This window comes from Zea mays, chromosome 1 (genome assembly GCF_902167145.1).
Source record: "Zea mays cultivar B73 chromosome 1, Zm-B73-REFERENCE-NAM-5.0, whole genome shotgun sequence".
NCBI classification, from domain to species: domain Eukaryota; kingdom Viridiplantae; phylum Streptophyta; class Magnoliopsida; order Poales; family Poaceae; genus Zea; species Zea mays.
Window position 1 is genome coordinate 97,902,732 of NC_050096.1, and position 20,211 is coordinate 97,922,942.

Consider the following 20,211-nt stretch of genomic DNA (forward strand, 5'->3'; position numbering starts at 1 on the left):
GGAATCTCTGCGCTTACTCCTCGTCTTCGAGCCATTCAATGGCCTCCTAACATCAAGGTCTCCAACGTCGACAAATATGAGCCTAAGAAGGACCCGGGAGTCTGGTTGGCCGTCTATACGACCGCCGCCCGGGCTGCTGGGGCAACGAAGGACATCATGATGGCGTACTTGCCCATTGTCCTAGGGCAGGACGCGCTGTAGTGGCTCTGACACCTACCTCGACACTGCATCGATGACTGGGGTGACTTCAGTCGCTGGATTATCGGAAACTTCTAGTCTCTCTCCGATAAACCGGCGCAGCCATGGGACCTCAAATGCATTAGGTGCCAGAATGGCTAGACCCTCCGATCATTCCTCAAAAGGTTTCAAACGATGAGGAACCGCATCCCCGAAGTCATTGAGGTGGCTGTGATTGAAGATTTCTATCGAGGATCCAACGACTCGGCCTTCGTCCAGGCCATACTTATAAAGGCGCCGCTCACCTCCGAACAATTGTTTAAGGAAGCAGACATTTACATCAGCGTGGATGTGCGGGCTCAGGACCTCATCGGAGTCACAAAATCCACACCTCCCACACCACGACGAGATATGAACCAGCAACAGGACAAACGCTGGGAAAAGAGGCCCCGCGAGGAGGTGCACACCTACGGGCCACCTGTAGCTCGAGCCCGCGACGCACCCCGTGGAGGAGTGCAAACACTAGACGAGATCCTCGACTCCTAGTGTCTGTATCACAAGGACATGCGCCACACCCTGCAGAACTGCAGAGACTTCAAACACTCCGTCAAGCATGGCCGACCGTTCCAGCCACTACTGTAACACCCCTGGTGTTACTGGCACTAAAACTTGGGCATAACATCATGTGCATTGACATATCATGTGTTTGTTACACTTAGAATGCATTCACTAGGTAAAATTTTCAAACAAGTTGTGATGATGTGACTTGAAGAGTGCTTAACCTTAGGGTAGGATACTTGACCCTAGAATTAGGGCCTAAGGATTAAAGTGAAGTCAAAATGAGTAAAAATCTCATAAGCCATGATAAATGTTCACAAGGTATCACATTTGATGAACTTTAGTGGCACAAAAACCCTAAAGTACTCAAAACCCTAAAAGAAACCCTAGAAAACCCTAATTGGAACCCTATGGGGGTAAATGTAAATTCTAGGCACTTTTTGTAACACCCAAATTATAAAGCTTATAAAAGAGTTGAGCTCCTTATGTGAATTGCCATCTACCTTTGGGACATGTTACTAAACATAAATAAAAGAGAATAACTCATTACTAAAACATTAAGAGAAAAGCTATTGCATCATGTTGAGTCTTATGTTTGTGCATCTAATACTGGCCGGATTAATAAAAATGTGCTAATGTCTAAATTAGAATTTAATCAAAGAATTACAATTTAGAGCATTGGAATAATAAAACTAGAAATGGGAAAGAAATAAGAAAATACTACGTAAAATAAAGTGGAATAAGAACAAAATTCTTACCTAACTGGTGCACTTAATTGTACATTAAAATGAAGACAAATTCACCACAGATTTAGGATTCAAAATTGGATTCAAAAATGTAAGAGAGAAAAGAGAATAACAGAAAAAAGAAATAAGAAAAGCTCGCTTGGGCCAAATTCAGTCCGCTCGGCCCACAACCTTGCGCGCGTCCAGCCCAGCTGCTAATGTATACCCGCGTGCACCTGTACCACTACGTGGGGACCCACGGGTCAGTTTCTTTACGTGGGCGCGCGTGGGCTTCACTGATGGGTGGCCCTGGGCTAGCGGCTGCGTGGGATGCGAGTCGTGTCGCTGCACGTGGGCCCATGACCGAGCTTGTCTTCCACCTGGGGTCGTTGCGGGCGAGCGCTAGAAGTGCCGGGATTGTAGCGAAGCCCCATCCTCGATGCTAGCTGCGCTCACGCGAAACAGTGTCTCACTGCCGGTGGGACTCGTTCGGCTCTCGACGGCCAGGATCCCTCCGCGCTCCCTCACTTGCGGATGGTCCCATTCGAGCAGAAGGTCTCCTAGCGGAGAACCTGTGGCGCAGCTGGGTTGCCGTGAAGTTCGCAACAAACTCACCGATACCGGGGGGGCTTCCATCGATCCAGGTCCTTGCTCCACTGGTATAAATATCGGGCGCCCGTTATCCCCTCGTGCATCTAATCCATCTAGCCGTGCCTCGTTGGGAACCATACCAAGTGCCTTGCCAAGAACATAGATGGGAGGATAGAATCTGTGGCCGCCGCGCTTGACATCTCGCCTGGCCGCTGGTCGGTGCTCGGTGTGGAGCCGCGGGGACTCGCAGTTGGATTGGAATCGTGCACACCACCTTCTAGGACGCAGAGAACTCTGGACGCCGGAGCAATCGATCGCCGGAATATTGGAGCCACCGCGGATCTCGGTCTCCTGCGGCCAGTACTTTACCCCGCGCTACCTTCGGTATGCAAACCTTCCCCGCGCTCACCATGTCCCTATCGACGTTTAGCGCTTTCCAATCTGGAGCTTGCACTCGGCTCACCGCTCGTCGGAGTAATCGCCGCCGTCGTACGGTCAGCACCGTCGTGGCGACGGCTAAGTTGGGGGGAAGCTGAAAATGACTCCTGTGCCGTTGAACTCTAGATGGGCGGTCAGGATCAGAGAGGGTTGTGAAATGTTTTGAACCGTAGGATAGGTGTTGGGCGGTCAGAGCGCACTGGGGTCTCTCTGCCGTTGATCACCGATCCATGGGTCAGCGTTGCGTGCGCTTCAGATTTTAATCTGAACCGATCGTCCGTCATCGGACGGCCCTGGGCATGCGATACCCCTTCGTTGGGGCATTTTTACGTAAGAGTCCCTCGAGAAGTAGGAAATAGAACCCGCCATCCTCTGGCACTATGCGCTGAGTCTGCGGGTTATTACCCCGTGGCCCCTGCGTTTTCCATTAATTGAGGCCCAGTACAGAATAGTTTTTAACCCGAGAATTTAAATTTCAAATTGATTTTCAATGTATAAATAATGTCTAGAACTTATAAAATCCATAGAAAATGCATATAAACTCCAAATTTACCCATTCCAGTTCCTAAAATTTTATAATTTTATTATCTATCACTTAGTGTCTCTGTTTTATCATGACAACAGTAAGAAAATTAATCCCACACTTAATCCTATTTTAAACACATAAAACCTTTGAAAATCCATAACTTAAAAATTATAACTCAGAAAATTATGATTCCTGTTCCTAGGATTTTATTTTAATGTGTAGAATATTACTGTTTATTTTATTTATATGTTTGGTGTAATGTTAATTTCTCTATATACACTGTGCTTGTTTGTATTGTGGCGAGTAGAAGAGCCCGTTGCTGAGGATCCTGGTGAGCAGCAGGTTGAAGTAGCTGAGCAGGAGCTCATTGAAGGCAAGTTGTGCCCTTGACCACTTTTTACCTAATAATGTTCTTTAATATCACTTACCCATGCATAGGTTAATTTTGATGGGACCCAATAGGTCACCCTAGATTTGTTTATCTCATTACCTTGTTTACCCCTGAATCACTTGGGTAGTTTGCTATTGCTTTACATGGTTTTGGGATAATCATTTATTACCTCTATGTTCCAATTCTTTTTGTTATTCTATTTATGTTCATGTTGAGATCATTAATGTTAATTGGAACATAGAGCTTAACTTGAGAACCACGTGCCACCACAAGGGTTTAATGGGACGCCCTTGGCTGATTAATTAGGAAAGCTAGTGGAAGACTACCTTACCCGAAAGGGGCAAGGGCAGTAGGGGAGTGGTCAGTGTAGGGAGGTCCCTGGTTGTTTTTGCTGCGATGGCGGTCAGCTAGGAACCCTGCATTGGAACTTCCTATAAACTGTAGCGAGTTTTCGGAAGCTAGTGGAACTTTGTAAAGGCCTCGTAGTGTTGCCCTGCCGCGCTTCCTAGGTAGAGGTGTATGGGATTCGCGACCCCTTGGCAGATGGGTAGCATGACTTGTGGGTAAAGGGTACAACCTCTGCAGAGTGTAAAACTGGTATACTAGCCGAGCTCACGGTCATGAGCAGCTCAGGACTCTCTGATGTTTAAATTATGGAACTTAAATTCAATTTGGTCATTTGCATATGCAAGGGTTTATTATTAATTTGTTCTATTACTTTACTTAAGGTTTGGTATTTACTTACACTTAGTAACTGCTAATAAAAGTTTGACCAACATTAAAAGCAATGCTCAGCTTTAACCATTCTCTTTGATAAGCCTTACACTCCATGAGCTCCCACCTTTGGTGAGTTTATGTCACATTATTCCCCACAACTTGTTGAGCGATGATCATGTGTGAGCTCACCCTTGCTGTCTCACACCCCCCCACAGGAGAAGAGCAGGTGGTTCAGGAGGAGCCACAAGTCGAGGAGTTCGATTCAATCTAGGTGGCGTTTCTCAGTTGACATTAGCGCCAACGATCCTTAGTTCGTGTTATATTTATCTTTTATTTTTGTAAGTCTTCCGCTATGTAATAAATACTCTGATTATTGTGACATTTATCTCTATACACTCTGTTATTATATATGTTGTCTTCTTGGCGCATGTATGAGATGCACCTGGCTTTGTTCCTTAAAGCCGGGTGTGACACTTTTGGACCAAAGTGCAAATAACAAAGTGATAGAACACCACAAACTAAGCAACTTTCATATTGGAGAATTTTCAAGTTAAGTGATGAGGTTTGGACTTAGTTGCAAAAGGGTCACATGAGCACTAAATAGTTAAGTCTGAAATTCAGTGTTTTGGGGTCAACTTTGGAGGTCTATTCTCTAAATTTATAAGGATTTTGCCCTAGGTCAATACATCAAAATTGTAGAGCCATGATAGGGGTATAACTTTTCTTAAGTGACTAAGCCTTGGTGACATATAAAATTTGGAGTGAAATGGACTCAAAGTTGGGCTCTCAGTCGCTACTACTTACTGAATTATGGCTACCAGTGAAACTAGGAGAACTTGAAGATCAAATTGTGAGGAATTGAGTGAGTATCTGAGTAAGATCTTTATAACAAACTTGTAGCTGGTTCTTTGGACGACAATATTGATGCAGACAAGTGATCGAGTTGTTACATGAAAAGTAGAGAATGAAGCTCTCCAAAATGCGCTGTCAGAGTGTCTGATGAAGATCGCCATGGTATAGTGACCATAAAGATCTTCGGTGCCGTGAGCTCGACGCCAGTGATCTGCTGCCACAATTCACGCCCGCCTAGGACATTCGTGCCACGGGGAGAGTAGATAATGTCGGGGCGGGGTGAAAATATCCAGTGTGGGGTGAATCCAGTCACTGGCCAGACCGGCCGTCATGTCCCACCGCTGTCAATCACGCTGGCATCACCAGAGTTAATCGCTATCCGGCCAGGCTATGTGCCTCAAAGCCTTACCACATCACAGTAGGCTGCCTTAGGTAGCTTGTTCATTACTAGAGACACTGCCCCGGTAAAAGCCACGGTAGCGCTTGCGCCAGTGACTTCCCCTCTCTCCGGCCGCCAGCGCGCCTTCTTGAAATTAGACGCCACCACCGTAGGACTCTATAAATTGCTGCCCCAGTGAGTTCCGCTAGGTATTTACGTATCCAACGCACCAGCCCTTGCCTCGGATCATCCACCAGAGTCTCGCAATTTCGTGTTTCCCCCAAATACGTTTTTCGTGCCACCGTGAACGCTTCGTCGTGGCTAGCCCTATGCAGGTCAGTTCAAGCTTCCTTAATTGGTGTTCTAGCCTCCCTCAATCCCCCTGTTTCTTGTAGACCCATTCGATTAAGCTATACCGCACCAAATCATCGTGAACACCTCAGATTATCTCGGATTTTTGCCGTCGTCGTGGTAGAGAGATTTTGGTCGGGATACATGCAATTAGTTGATGGATTAGGGTCGCCAGGGGTAGAATTTGGTGTCGACCGAGTAAGAAGCTTAGCCTTTGCGTATTCCAGCCGGTACAGGCTCGCCGGAGAGTGTGTTCACCGTCGTCGGTGGTCGGGGACCTGGTCTTGTGAAGAAACAAAAAGGGAGGGGCCTCGGTGCAAATGTCAGAGACACATGTGAATAGTGTGCAAGGATTCTTAATTAGTTGTTTAAAAGTCGGGGTCCTCTGCGCAAATTGAGCATCGCGGACGTGCGCGCGGGCACGTTTCGCCTGGACGTGGGGCGACTCAGGCTGGTTTCAGCCCACCACTGTTCACCATTTTTCCTTTTCTTTTTCTACCAGGCTTAGGGAATTTGTAGAAAATTGTAGAAAAATGAAAAAATTATGAGACCATTTTTACTAGACTTATAAAATTCCCTAGTATTTAATAAAAATAGTTCCAAGATTTTTATTCCAAAGCAGGAATTATTTAATATTTAAGAAGGCCTAAACCTAGACTTTTAGAATTTTAGAAATTATTTGATAACTCCGAAAATCATAAAACTTTTGGGGTAGGCTTAATTTGATAATTAGAGCCCTTGGGTGAAGTTTGACATGTTTTGGACATTGTTTGATCCCCAAACCCAAAACCCTAGTTTTCTAGGTAATAGTTGCCTTATTCTAGTGGAGTACTGACTCGGAAAACCCTAGTTTCCCAGGTGTACCGTGAAGGAAAGTTGTATTCAAGATACAACTTGATGTATCTCTATTATAGTTGCATATTCATAACATCACATGAGCATTCATGTTTATATATGGTTATGTATAGAAAACGAAGAAGAAGTAAGTGTCGAAGAAAAAGAGACTGCACCACCAATTGAAACTCCACCTACCGGGAATTGTTTTTACTTTGATATCTGTGGAACAGATCCTGACTCCCCTACAACACAAGGCAAGCCCTGGTGCATTTACCTTTTCCTTTTGATTTTAAACCCTTTATCACTTGAATGATGCATTAGGTGATAGGAGTTGGGTGTTAAACCAATTGCTGCATTTCCTTCCTTGGATTTATTTACCCTTCCTTGATTACATATTTTATTAAAAGGTTTTTTGATGCTTAGTCTTTCTTTAGAAAACAAAAATGTTTTGTTTTTATCAAAAGATGATGCTTCAGATGGAATGGGATGTTTTCAAAAACAAAACTTGATGGTGGATCCATCATGGCCGTGATGGGTTCAACATGGAACAAGATGTACCTCTGCCAGATACCAAACTTTGGGATTTTAAATGATAAAGCTGAGACCGGACGGGTGACTTGCACGAGAAGAGAGTCTCGGTGTAGTGTCTCCGTCTGAGTCGATTAAGGACCGTACCGATGTAGGCTTGATGATTGAGGACCTTTTAACTGGCCACATGCCTCGTCATGGGTAAGCTTTGCCTCCGGCAGACTAATACCAGAAAGGCCAACACGCAATGGGAGTCGAGAGATGGCGAGAGTAGCGTGTACCCTTCGTGGCAAGAGGCTGGACGGTGGTGTATCTGTGCTCTCGGTTGGCGTGAACCACAACAGCAAAACTGAATACTCCCGTCGGCCAAAATAATTCCCGTCGGTTTTTAGGGTTGCCGACGGGAGTTAATTAACTACCGTCGGCCATAACAAAGCCGACGGGACATAATGTATCTCCCGTCAGCCTCCGGACTGCCCGACGGGAGTTAAATAACTCCCGTCGGCTCGTACATTGGCCGACGGGGTTTAGGGCGGGCCAGGCTATACGCGCTGGCCCACTCGCCCCTCTCCTCCCTTTCGTCGCTCCCGTTCGCGCGCCTGCGCCGCCCACGCCTGCGCCGCGCCGCCGACCGCCGCCGCCTGCCCCCGCCGCGCTCGTCCCGTCCCCCGCCGCGGCTTGCCGACGCCGCCTGCCCCCGCCCGCCCGTCCCCGGCGCGTGGCCCCTGTGCAGGCGCCCCCGCCGCCCGCCGCCTGCCCGGCCACCGACCGGCGCCGTGCCCTCGCCGGCCCCTGGCCTGCCCCGCACCGACCCCGGCCACCAGCGCCGCGCCCTCCCCGGCCCCCCCGGCCTGCCCCGTGCCAACCCCGTCCACCGGCGCTGCTTGCCCATCCCCGTCCGGCCCTCGCGCGGCCACTGCCTGGCCCAGCGCGGCGCCCCTTCCCCGGCCACCCCGGCGACGTCCCCGGCCACCCCGGCTTCATCTCGTACCCCACACCGCTGCCGTTGAGTTCGTGAGTGCAAAGTAAGTATATGGGCGCACGCGGTATATTTATATCGAAAATATGCTTATTCCCGTCGGTTGGTTGGTTGCATTGATTAAGCCGACGGGAGTTAACTACGTTGTGGTAGTTTGATTAGTATGATTAGGGATGAGGCGATTGGTTGCATGTGATTAGTATGATATTGTTGCTACATGTTTTACTTAAGTTGATGATAATTGAAATGTATGAATGGTACTACTTTGTTTTTAGTGTTGCTACATGTTTTACTTAAGTTGATGATAATTGAAATGTTTTAATTCATAACGATACATTGTTTATTTGTTTATGCACTTTACTTTATTTTTACCATTATTTTCCTGGAGTTTTAGGGTTAAGTGCGCAGACCAGTAGTTAACCCTAGGCGTCACCCGTTCCGGAAGCATGCACATCACATTTATTCCTATGTTTGGGCCTAATGCACCTGGACAATCTATGGATGCATAGATTGTATAGTTTCATTTGGTCCAAACACAGGATTACTTGTGATGTGCGTGGTTCCGGGATTGTCCACGTATTTGGACAACCGAAGAATGGGTGTGGCCGCATGTGATTCGTGCACGTGTCTGATGGTCCGAACGAGATTTCGGCAGCATAACCCAGTTGTTCTTCGTCCCACCATGATAGGCGTGTGTTCGGAGAACAGCGGGGTTATGCTGCCGAAATTTCGTTCGGACCATCGGACACGTCACGAGTCGCATGCGGCCGCCTCCATTCTCGGGTGGGTTTATGGCCTTTCCTATAGGCGGGTTATCACCTATGCCACGTGCATCGCTCTTATATGCTGAATTTTTGGTTGGTGGTTTACACAACAGCAAAACTGAGCCATCCTGGTCCACAAACATGGAAGATGACCATGAGTGGATGTATGCTGGTTGGAAGAAGGGCGGATGTCACACAAAGGAATGGTTTCAGAAGACAGAAAAGTTTTTAGAGAACGCTCGTGGAGAGTCAACCCACGCTGTGATTAGGTTCCCATGCACCAAATGTGGGAACATCCAGTCACATGACAAGAGAACTGTGGCACTACACCTTTGCAGTCATGGGTATGTTCAAGGTTATAAGGTTTGGGATAAGCACGGCGAGTCACGGAGTATAGTATCAGCACAGATGGAGGTGGATGACGGTGAAAACGTTGATCGGTTGGATCATATGTTAGAAGATATGCAGGCAGAGTTTGTCAACAATCCTGAAGATCCGCCTACAAAAGAGGTTGAAGAGTTGTTCAAACTCCTCCAAGACTTAGAAATGCCTGTGCACAGACACACAACGGTTACCATCCTGCAGTTCGTGACCCGTCTAATGAGCATAAAGTCAAAGTTTGGTTGCTCAGCCAAATGTTATAAGGCGATTTTGGACTTGTTTAGGGTCTGTTTGGTTGGGCTGTGGCTGTGAAAAAAGCTGCTGTGGGCTGTGAGCTGTGGAAAAAGCTGCTGTGGGCTGTGAGCTGTTAAAAAGCTAAAAATCGTTTGGTGGAAACCACTAAAAGCCGTTAAAAGTTTTCTATATATGTTTTCACAGTTTCATCCGAAAGCCACTAAAAGCAGGTCTAGAGGTGCTTTCAGTTTTGCACTGCGAGAAAGTCAGCTTTTAGAAAAAGCTGCTTTCTAAATCCAACCCTTTGGTTTGGCTTTTGGCTTTTAGGAGGCAAAAGCCAAAGCCAAAAGCCAAACCAAACACACCCTTAGTGATGTCCTTCCTGCCGATCATAAGGTGCCTAAAGACATTTACCGGTCAAAGAAGCTGCTAAAGGCTTTGGGAATGCCATATGAGAAGATCGATATATGCCCGTCCAACTGCATGATATATTGGCGCGATCGTGCGAAACTAGAGAAATGCTTGAAATGTGGCCTATCGAGGTACATAGAGGTGGTAAACGAAGAAGGGGAGAAGGTGACAACAAAGAGGGCACATAAGCAGCTTCGCTGGATGTGTCTCACTCCAAGACTGAAACGTCTGTTCTTGGCTAGTAGAATTGCGAGCCGCATGAGGTGGCGCAAGAATCGTAAGCCCCCGAAGGATGGGGTAATGCAGCATCCGTGAGATAGGTAAGTGCTGTATCTTTTGATTTGAATCAGCTGTATTCATCAAATGTAAGCATGTTTGATGCTTGCCCGTCTTTTTGCAGGGAGTGGTTGGACTACTCTTTCACCGTCCAGGGTCGTCAAAAGCAGGTGAACTCTGTGTTGAGTTTGCTCCTGAAGTTTCACTACCCTGGTCTGGTGAAGACGTCCGACGATGCAGACGCCGCGCCGGTCCTCGTCTCATGTTGGGACGATTACAAGCTGAAGGTCGATGCCACTTATGGCGATGCCCAGGGCTTGTTCGCGCTGACTTCTGGGTACGTAATCTTATGTGTGTTATATGGAAGCAATCATTAAAAAGTTAGATAACATTGCATTCTTTTTGTAGGCACGTTTTCGGTTGGCCGACGGGGATGACGCGAACCATGCCGAGAAGGTGTTTCAAGTAAATGTCTATCGGTTGGTGAAGGAGGCCCTATACGAGGCAAGGATTCAGGCCACGTGCATGTATTATCAACAAATTTTAGGGCAAAAGATGAACAAGAAGACAGGGGCCTCGAGTATATACCTTCGCGAGGAAGAGTATCGTAAGGTTATATTTCAATCCTTTCCTTTGTGTTTGTTTCATTTGAATAGGTAATGATATATGTTTGTCTTTATGAAGGTGGTGGTTCCGTGGATGTCTAACCGGCCAGAGGCCTACGCAGCTTGGTGTGGGGTATGGGCTTCTGAAGCCTTCCAACAGAAGTCAAAAAGTCACAGGGACAATCGAGGTATCATGTCGAACCACACCTTCGGTGGCGACAACTTCACGCGAAAGGCAAAACACCTGGTAAGAAAACTAACAAATATCTTGAGATGTCATATATTCATTTATTGTACTAACTCTGTGTTGTAGGAAGCTCAATTAGGTCGCGAGCCGACTCCCATCGAGGTGTGGGAAGCTGGCCATAGGGGAAGCGACCCTTCCAACCCTTTGTGCAGCCAGACACAAAGGGAGCGTCTGGTGAGCTGTTGTCCTCAATATTCGGTTAATGCTCGCAACGTACTAACTAAGGTTATATAATCGATACAGGCGGCATATGCGGAAGAGATGAAGGACCGTCACGGAGAAGACTGCGATTGGAGGACCATGCCGATCGATGCTCAAGCAGTGCATAAATCCGGTGGAGGAAAGGCACATGGACGGTGAGATGTTACATTACATGCCATTTATATAGTGACATGAGCATATGCCTTAATTAATCTTTCTTTGACAACAATTGTAGATTCTCTCTCTTTGATGGAATGATCAACACGATGGATTTTAGAGCGTCTCGGTGGTCGGCATCCGGGTCCAGGAGCTCCGGTCCTAGCTCTCGTCGGCTCATTGAGCAAGAGCTTGAGATCGTGAGGCTGCGTGAGGAGAACCGTCAGCGTGATGAGTAGTTGAGGGCTCAAACTGAGCAGTTGAGGGCTCAAACTGAGCAGTTGATGGCTCAAAGTGAGTACTATGCCTCAGTCTACGCGCAGCAACAGCAGATGCTTCAAGTAAGCCCATTGCATTATTACTGTTTATTCATTGCTTTACACATCTAATGCGTACTACTAATATGCTTGGTCAATAGTTACTAGCTCAGCAGCAGTGCATTCCCTACGTGGCCCCTCCGCCTCCGCCGCAATGGACATTCGTCCCTATGGGCCCTCCTCCACCTCCGGTAAGAAATTTTATGTCCATTATCTAGTTACACAGTAAAAACGACGACTTGTGCCGCACTGCACTCATGAATATGTATTATTCTTGTATTCAACAGGGACTTGTGCCGCAGCAGCCATAGTTTAGCACACCGCCGGCACAGCTACCTGCCCCTGGAGCACAGGTTTGTATTCTAACTCTATAGCTATCACCGACAGTTCAGCAGTTAATATGTACGATTTCTGACAAATTGCATTCTCGCTCCGTAGGACAATCAGGAAGGAAGTGGAACGATGCATGGCTTCGTCAACTCGCTATTCGCGTACCCAACTCTGGACGGAGGCAGCGGCCAAAGCTCCAACAACCCTAGCCACGGCAGTTCGTGAATGTGCTTCGATCTCTACCTTTTCTATAATGAACACTTCTTATGTGCATGAATGTGCTTAGAGACTTTATATATATATATATATGTCGATGGATGTGATTGAGGCCCTGGATGGATGTGATTGTGCATGATGTGTGAATGTTTGAATGATGTGATTGATGTGTGAATGTGCATGATGATATTGTGTATATTTTCTGTCCATTGATCATAAATATGGGCTGTTTTGGGGGGGGGCAGTTTAACTCCCGTCGGCTTTGCAAAGTCGACGGGAGTTAAACTGGTACTGTCCAGGATAACTCCCGTCGGCTTAGCCAAGCCGACGGTAGTTGTCGCTCCCCTGTCCCGGCACCCAGGGGCTGATGTGGCGGACCCATAACTCCCGTCGGCCCGAGCCCTGACCGACGTGAGTTAAGCGCCCACCACGTCAGCCCTGGGCCGGGCGTGATAACTCCCGTCGGCCCTAGATAGCCGACGGGAGATAATTAACTCCCGTTGGGGTCGACGGGAGTTAATGCAATCCTCGTCGGATAGCGCCTGTCGGTCGGGTACCGACGGGATTTAGCCTAAAACCGACGGGAATAGCTAAATCCCGTCGGTTTTGGGCTAAATCCCGTCGGTACCAGGCCGACGGGAATAGCCTGGATTGCTGTTGTGAACCCGGTCTGGTCTTAAGAAACCCGGTGGCGACTTGACATATACAAGGGTTAAGTGCTACATATGTCGTGTGGTTCAAGATCCCCAACTGGGTATTAATTGATTCGGATCGCCGTTGCTTCTCGGATACGAAGACTTGGTCACTGCCCTACATGTAGCATGCTAGTAAAGAAAAAGGATGATAAAAGACAGCTAGTGTAGGTCAGGTGCTTGAACTAGGGTAGAAAGAACTCTAGCTACAGGTAATGACTTAACTTGATAATAAAATTGGATTTTTAAGGATCCACTATTAGTAAGCATTTCTGCAAATAGAGTCTTTCATTCTTTAATAGCCTTACCTTGAGTTCCTCAAGCCAGCATATCCTTGAGAGTCTTTTCTTTTATCGGGTAAGACTTGCGAAAGTACACTCCGTACTTAGGGTTTTTGAACCCATGTTGTTGTAGGTGAGGAAACAACAGACTTTTGTTGTTTCTGTTCAAAGGTGGTACCCAAGGAAGAGCCCCAACAGTGAAGTCGTGGGAGGATGTTGGCTTCCCACTTTAAAAACAATAATCTTTTGTGCGGGAGGGTGTTTTGCCTCCCGGGTATGTAATAATACTTTATGCACTCATAATACCCTGGTATTGTAATAATAATACTCTCTCTATCTATCTATCTATCTATGTAAATTAAATTATTGTAATTTGCTTCCGCTTATTCTATCCTCCGATGTGATGTAATATCTGCGTGACGGGTGAAGCGCTCTTGGGCGAAATGATGAGGATACAGTTACCGAACTTGTCGAGTGATTATGTGCATCTACAGGGTTGTCCAAGGTCCTTAGGACAAGGAAAACTGTAGGTGGGCCTAATACCTTGGGAGGTTCTGTCACAGCTGGTATCGGAGCGAAGCCCATCTCTTCAGATATTACGTAGAACTTCAAAAGAGTTTTCATATACTCACCTAGAAATATTCTTTCATTCGTACCTTACCACTTTCTGGTAGTTACTTATCTTGTAGAATTGGGTAACAGAGTGCAATATATAGGCGGTTGGGGATCAACCAAGGTTGATTCCATAATTATTAGAATATGCATGCATCATGTTAAGAATATACTAATAAATCTTCCCCTCATATGGAGATATGGCGCGTACAAGGAAAACAACACACAAATCTACTAGACCTTTTGGCGTGCCTCGCCATCAGCTAGCTCCTAGACATGAAGGAAGTAGTAGTTGCAGCAATGACCCAATTGGAGACTTGGAAGCCAAGGTGGAACAACTTCGGTCAGAGCTACGTCACCAGAATAGGGCATGGGCGCAGGACAGCCAGCGTATAGCTGAATTGTCAGATGACGTCAGTGCTTGCAACATGAGATTTCTGAACAGGATTCGGCCATTGATTGGGCCATCAACTCGCGTTCGATAGCTTGGGACCGCGAAGCAAAAGCTCGAGCTCGTGTGGCAGAGCTTAGTGTGGCCCTTGACAGCCTGCAAGTGTACTGTAATACTTTACATGAAGAAGTACATGTACTGTATGCACGACTGCACCTGGACGTGCCTTCCGACGCTGCTGGAATGGGAGCCAGACCATCGGGAACAGCAAATGAAGGACCTGATGAGGAGTTGGATCTTTTTAGGCCCCCTCCTTCCATGAACCTTGCTGACGAACAGTCTCCTGTAGCAGGAAATGAAGCAACCAAGGATGACGAAGACTAGAATAGTATAGTTTAGACGTTATACTTATGTAAAATAAGTAATGAAGTCAAGTTGTACAACGGAGTCTGTATAATTACATTTTGGTAATGTAATATGATGGTGTTTGCTGGCATGTTATATTTTCCAAATGTTTCTTTGCCTCAGATGCCATCACGGAATCGCGCACATGATGGTGCGGGGACTTCTCGTGGTCGGGAAGATACTCCTAACCCGCCACCAGTACCACCGACTTTGGCCGAGGCTATCGCTACCCTGGTCAATGCCACAGCGGATAATACGCGCTTCTTGCGCGAAATGACAGACAATCAGTTCCAACAGCACAGAGGTAGAGCTCCTCCGCAAGGACCTCGTGATACTACATATTCGGAATTTTATGAGACTCAACCCCCGATCTTTATTAAAGCAGAAGAACCTCTAGAAGCCGATGAGTGGATAAGAGTGATGGAACAGAAGTTTGGGTTGATTCGTTGCACAGAGATACAAAAGCCACTGTTTGCTGCACAATAGCTAAGAGGGCCTGCCAGTACTTGGTGGGCAAATTTTGTAGCAATTCAACCGACTGGACACTAGATCACATGGGAGGAATTCAAGCTAGCATTCCGTGAGCACTATGTTCTAGAGGGAGTGCTCCATATGAAACAAGAAGAATTCATCAGGTTAAAGCAAGGGGGAGATACTGTAATGCAGTATCTCAATAAGTTCAACCATCTCTCCTAGTATGCCATTGACCAAGTAAATACAAGTTTGAAGAAAAAGAATTGTTTTATGAGGGGACTTAATGACAGGCTTCAACGGAAAATGGTAACATGTCTGGATCTTACCTATAGTAGGGTTGTCAGTACAGCACTGGCAGTGGAAGCCAAAAATGCCAGGCATGGAAAATCAAAGGGGTTTGGAGGTGAAAGGTCAAATCAAGGGCCTGAGAAGAGAACCAGGTTGGTGATCTGACATTTTAATCAAAATCGTTCTTCACCTCGCCCACCTTCCTATCCATTCAAGCAGCCTGTTTTTATTTGTCCCACTACTGCCCCCGCTCCTACCAATCAGCCAAGTGCCCCTGGTACTCGTTTCCCTGCTCTCCCTAGTTCTTCCACTGGTTGCTTGAACTGTGGAAAGTCCGGACACTTCATCAAGGACTGCCCATACCTGAAGCAAAATAAAACCAATTTCCAACAGAACTCTAGGAAATCCAACCAAGGAAAGGGGAACACGGCTAATACTTGAACGGGCAAGAATTTCAAGAAAACTGGATGGATTTATTATATCCATGTGGCTACAACACCAGAGGGCGAACCAATAATGATGGGTACATTCCTTGTTGCCAATTATCCAATAGTTATTCTCTTCGATTCTGGTGCATCACACACCTTCATAAGCAAGAATTTGGTGGAAAAGCATTGCATTCCGTGCACTGAATCAAGGGAAGGAATTATTATCCATTCACCTAGGGGACAGATATTTACTAAGGAAGTAGCCTTCCACATACCAGTAACGTTGGCTGGATGGAAATTTCCTACCAACATGATTGTTTTAAAGGGGCAAGACATAGATGAATTCTGGTCATGAATTGGTTAGCCCAGCATAAGGCCATCATCAATACAGACTTAAGAACCATCGAATTGAGCCATGACCATGAAGAGATTCAATTGTACATCCCTGTAGCTGTCCCAGCCAAACCATCTAGACGAGTTTATGAAGCAACCGTACAAGAAATCTAGGATATTCCGGTGGTATGTGAATTCCTGGATGTCTTTCCTGAAGACTTACCTGGGTTGCCTCTTGAAAGTGATGTGGAATTCGTGATTGAACTAAAGCCCGGTACGACTCCTATTTCTAGAAGGTCGTACCGAATGCCACCTAATGAATTGGCAGAACTCAAGACTCAACTCCAAGACTTGCTTGAGAAGGGGTTCCTTAGGCCTAGTTCATGACCATGGGGATGTCCAGCAATTTTTGTTAAGAAGAAGGATCAGACACTTCGAATGTACGTGGACTACAGACCCCTTAATGAGGTCACCATCAAGAACAAATACCCTCTTCGCCGGATTGATATCTTGTTCGATCAACTTACTAGAGCTCGGGTATTCTCCAAGATTGACCTCAGGTCAGGTTATCATCGGATCTGTATTCGACCCGAAGATGTACCCAAGACCGGATTCACTACGCGATATGGATTATTTGAATATTTGGTCATGTCTTCGGATTAACAAATGCTCCAGCCCACTTCACATACTTAATGAACTTGGTGTTTATGCCTGAGTTAGATAAAGTTGTGGTGCTCTTCATTGATAACATCATGATCTATTCCAAAAATGAAGAGGAGCATGATAAGCACTTACGTATTGTGCTAACGCGCTTGAGGGAGCACCAATTGTATGCTAAATTCAGCAAATGCGCGTTTTGGTTGGAAGAAATCCAATTTCTTGGACACGTATTATCTGCCCAAGGAATTGCGATCGATCCTAGCAAAGTCAAAGATATTCTAGAATGGAAACCGCCAACAACCGTACATTAAGTTCGAAGCTTCCTTGGACTAGCTGGATATTACTGCAGGTTTATTCCGAATTCCTCCAAGATTGTTAAACCTATCACGGGTTTATTGAAGAATGATACCAAGTTTGACTGGTCCTCAAAATGCAATGAAGCCTTCGAGCAGCTGAAGGTGTTATTGACCACTGCTCCGATATTGGCTCAACCGGATATAGAGAAGCCTTTTGATGTATATTGTGATGCATCAAGCAGTGGACTCGGATGTGTCCTAATGCAGGAGGGCCGAGTCATAGCTTATGCTTCAACACAACTACGTCGGCATGAGGAGCACTATCCAACTCATGATTTGTAATTAGCTGCAGTTGTTCACGCCCTCAAAATATAGCATCATTATCTGCTGGAAAATACTTGCCATTTATATACAGATCATAATAGTCTAAAATATATTTTTACCCAGTCAGAACTAAACATGAGACAAAGAAGATGGCTTGAGCGGATTAAAGATTATGATTTAGAATCCACTATCACCCAGGAAAAGCCAATGTGGTGGCAGATGCACTGAGTCGCAAAGCTTCCTGTCATTGTCTTGCAGTAAGGACCCCTGACACCACACTATGTCAAGAAATGGAGAAGTTGAACCTGGGTATGATACAACATGGAACTTTGACCCAATTAAAGCTTGAGTCAGTTCTTCTACAGAGAATTGTTGATGCCCAAAGAACTGACAAGGGTATGAATCACATTCATGAGAAAATAGAAGCTGGAAAAGCTAATTGCTTTAGAAAAGATGACCAAGGAATACTATGGTTCAATGATCGCATAGTTGTGCCAAAAGACGCTGAGGTCCACCAACAAATTTTGGATGAAGATGATCTTAGTCGATATTCCATTCATCCTGGAAGTACTAAGATGTATCAAGACTTAAAGCAACACTATTGGTGTACAAAAATGAATATTGAAATTGGACGCTATGTGGCAAGATGTGACACATGTAGACTTGTCAAGGCAATACACATGAAGACCGCTAGACCACTGCAATCTTTACCCATCCCAACTTGGAAATGGGAAGACATTAGTATGGATTTCATTGTGGGATTGCCCAAAACAGCCAAAGGTTTTGACTCCATATGGGTCATAATTGATCGGCTTACAAAGATTGCTCACTTCCTACCCGTCAACACAAAATATCCAGTGGTCGCATATGCAGAACTTTATATTGCCCGTATTCTCAGTTTACATGGAATTCCAAAAACGGTAGTGTCGGATCGTGGACCACAATTTGTATCCAAATTTTGGAGTGAACTTCATAAATCCTTAGGTACTAAATTGCTCCACAGTTTGGCATATCATCCTCAAACAAGTGGACAAACTGAAAGAGTAAATCAGATACTTGAAGATATGTTGCGGGCATGTGTCCTGGAGTTTCCGCAAAAATGGGATGACTGTCTGCCATCGGTAGAATTTTCTTATAATAACATCTATCAAGAAAGCATTAAAATGGCACCATTCGAAGCACTATATGGACGACGGTGCCGAACACCCTTAAATTGGTCTGAACCTGGAGAAAGATGGTTTTTCAGGCCCGACATGGTTAAAGAAACGGAAGAAAAAGTCCAACGAATCATACACAACTTGAAAGAGGCACAAGCTCGGCAAAAGAATTAAGCGAATAAGCGATGTCAACCTTAGGTTTTTCAAGTTAATGATCATGTATACCTAAAGGTAGGACCAATGAAGGGTGTGAACCGTTTTGGGGTAAATGGGAAACTGGCACCCCGGTATATTTGCCCGTTTCTTATTCTTGAACGATACAGACCAGTGGCCTATCAACTCCAACTGCCAGAAACATTATCTGCAGTGCATAATGTGTTCCATGTATCTCAACTGAAGAAGTGCCTTCGGGTTCCTGATCGAACCATCGATGTGGTGGATGTTGCTTTAGAACCAAATTTGACTTATTCAGAACATCCCATTCGAGTTTTGGATCAGAAGGACAGGATCACTCGAAAAAGGACTGTTAAATTCTTGGAAAAGAACTTCCCTGGATTTTTAGCTTCATGTAACCTGTAAGATGTGTACATTTGTTTGTAAAGTTGGAATAAACCCCCTACCGCCCCCTGCTCTGTAAGACAAATAAAGAAATAAAGATGTGACGTGTTTCCTTTTCCATTACTTACCCTAGGACCTTAAATCTCGGGACAAGATAATTTTATGGGGGGAAGGATGTAACACCCCTGGTGTTACTGGCACTAAAACTTGGGCATAACATCATGTGCATTGACATATCATGTGTTTGTTACACTTAGAATGCATTCACTAGGTAAAATTTTCAAACAAGTTGTGATGATGTGACTTGAAGAGTGCTTAACCTTAGGGTAGGGTACTTGACCCTGGAATTAGGGCCTAAGGATTAAAGTGAAGTCAAAATGAGTAAAAATCTCATAAGCCATAAGAAATGTTCACAAGGTATCATATTTGATGAACTTTAGTGGCACAAAAACCCTAAAGTACTCAAAACCCTAAAAGAAACCCTAGAAAACCCTAATTGGAACCCTAGGGGTAAATGTAAATTCTATGCATTTTTGGACCAAAGTGCAAATAGTAAAGTGATAGAACACCACAAACTAAGTAACTTTCATATTGGAGAATTTTCAAGTTAAGTGATGAGGTTTGGACTTATTTGCAAAAGGGTCACATGAATACTAGATAGTTAAGTCTGAAATTGAGTGTTTTTGGGTCAACTTTAGAGCTCTATATCTCTAAATTTATAAGGATTTTGCCCTAGGTCAATACATCAAAATTGTAGAGATATGATAGGGGTATAACTTTGCTTAAGTGACTAAACCTTGGTGACATACAAAATTTGGAGTAAAATGGACTCAAAGTTGGGCTATCAGTCGCTACTACTTACTGAATTATGGCTACCAGTGAAACTCGGAGAACTTGAAGATCAAATTGTGAGGAATTGAGTGAGTATATGAGTAAGATATTCATAACAAACTTGTAGCTGGTTCTTTGGATGACAATATTGATGCAGACAAGTGATCGAGTTGTTACATGAAAAGTAGAGAATGAAGCTCTCCAAAACGCGCTGTCAGAGTGTCTGATGAAGATCGCCATGGTATAGTGACCATAAAGATCTCCGGTGCCGTGAGCTCGACGCCGGTGATTTGC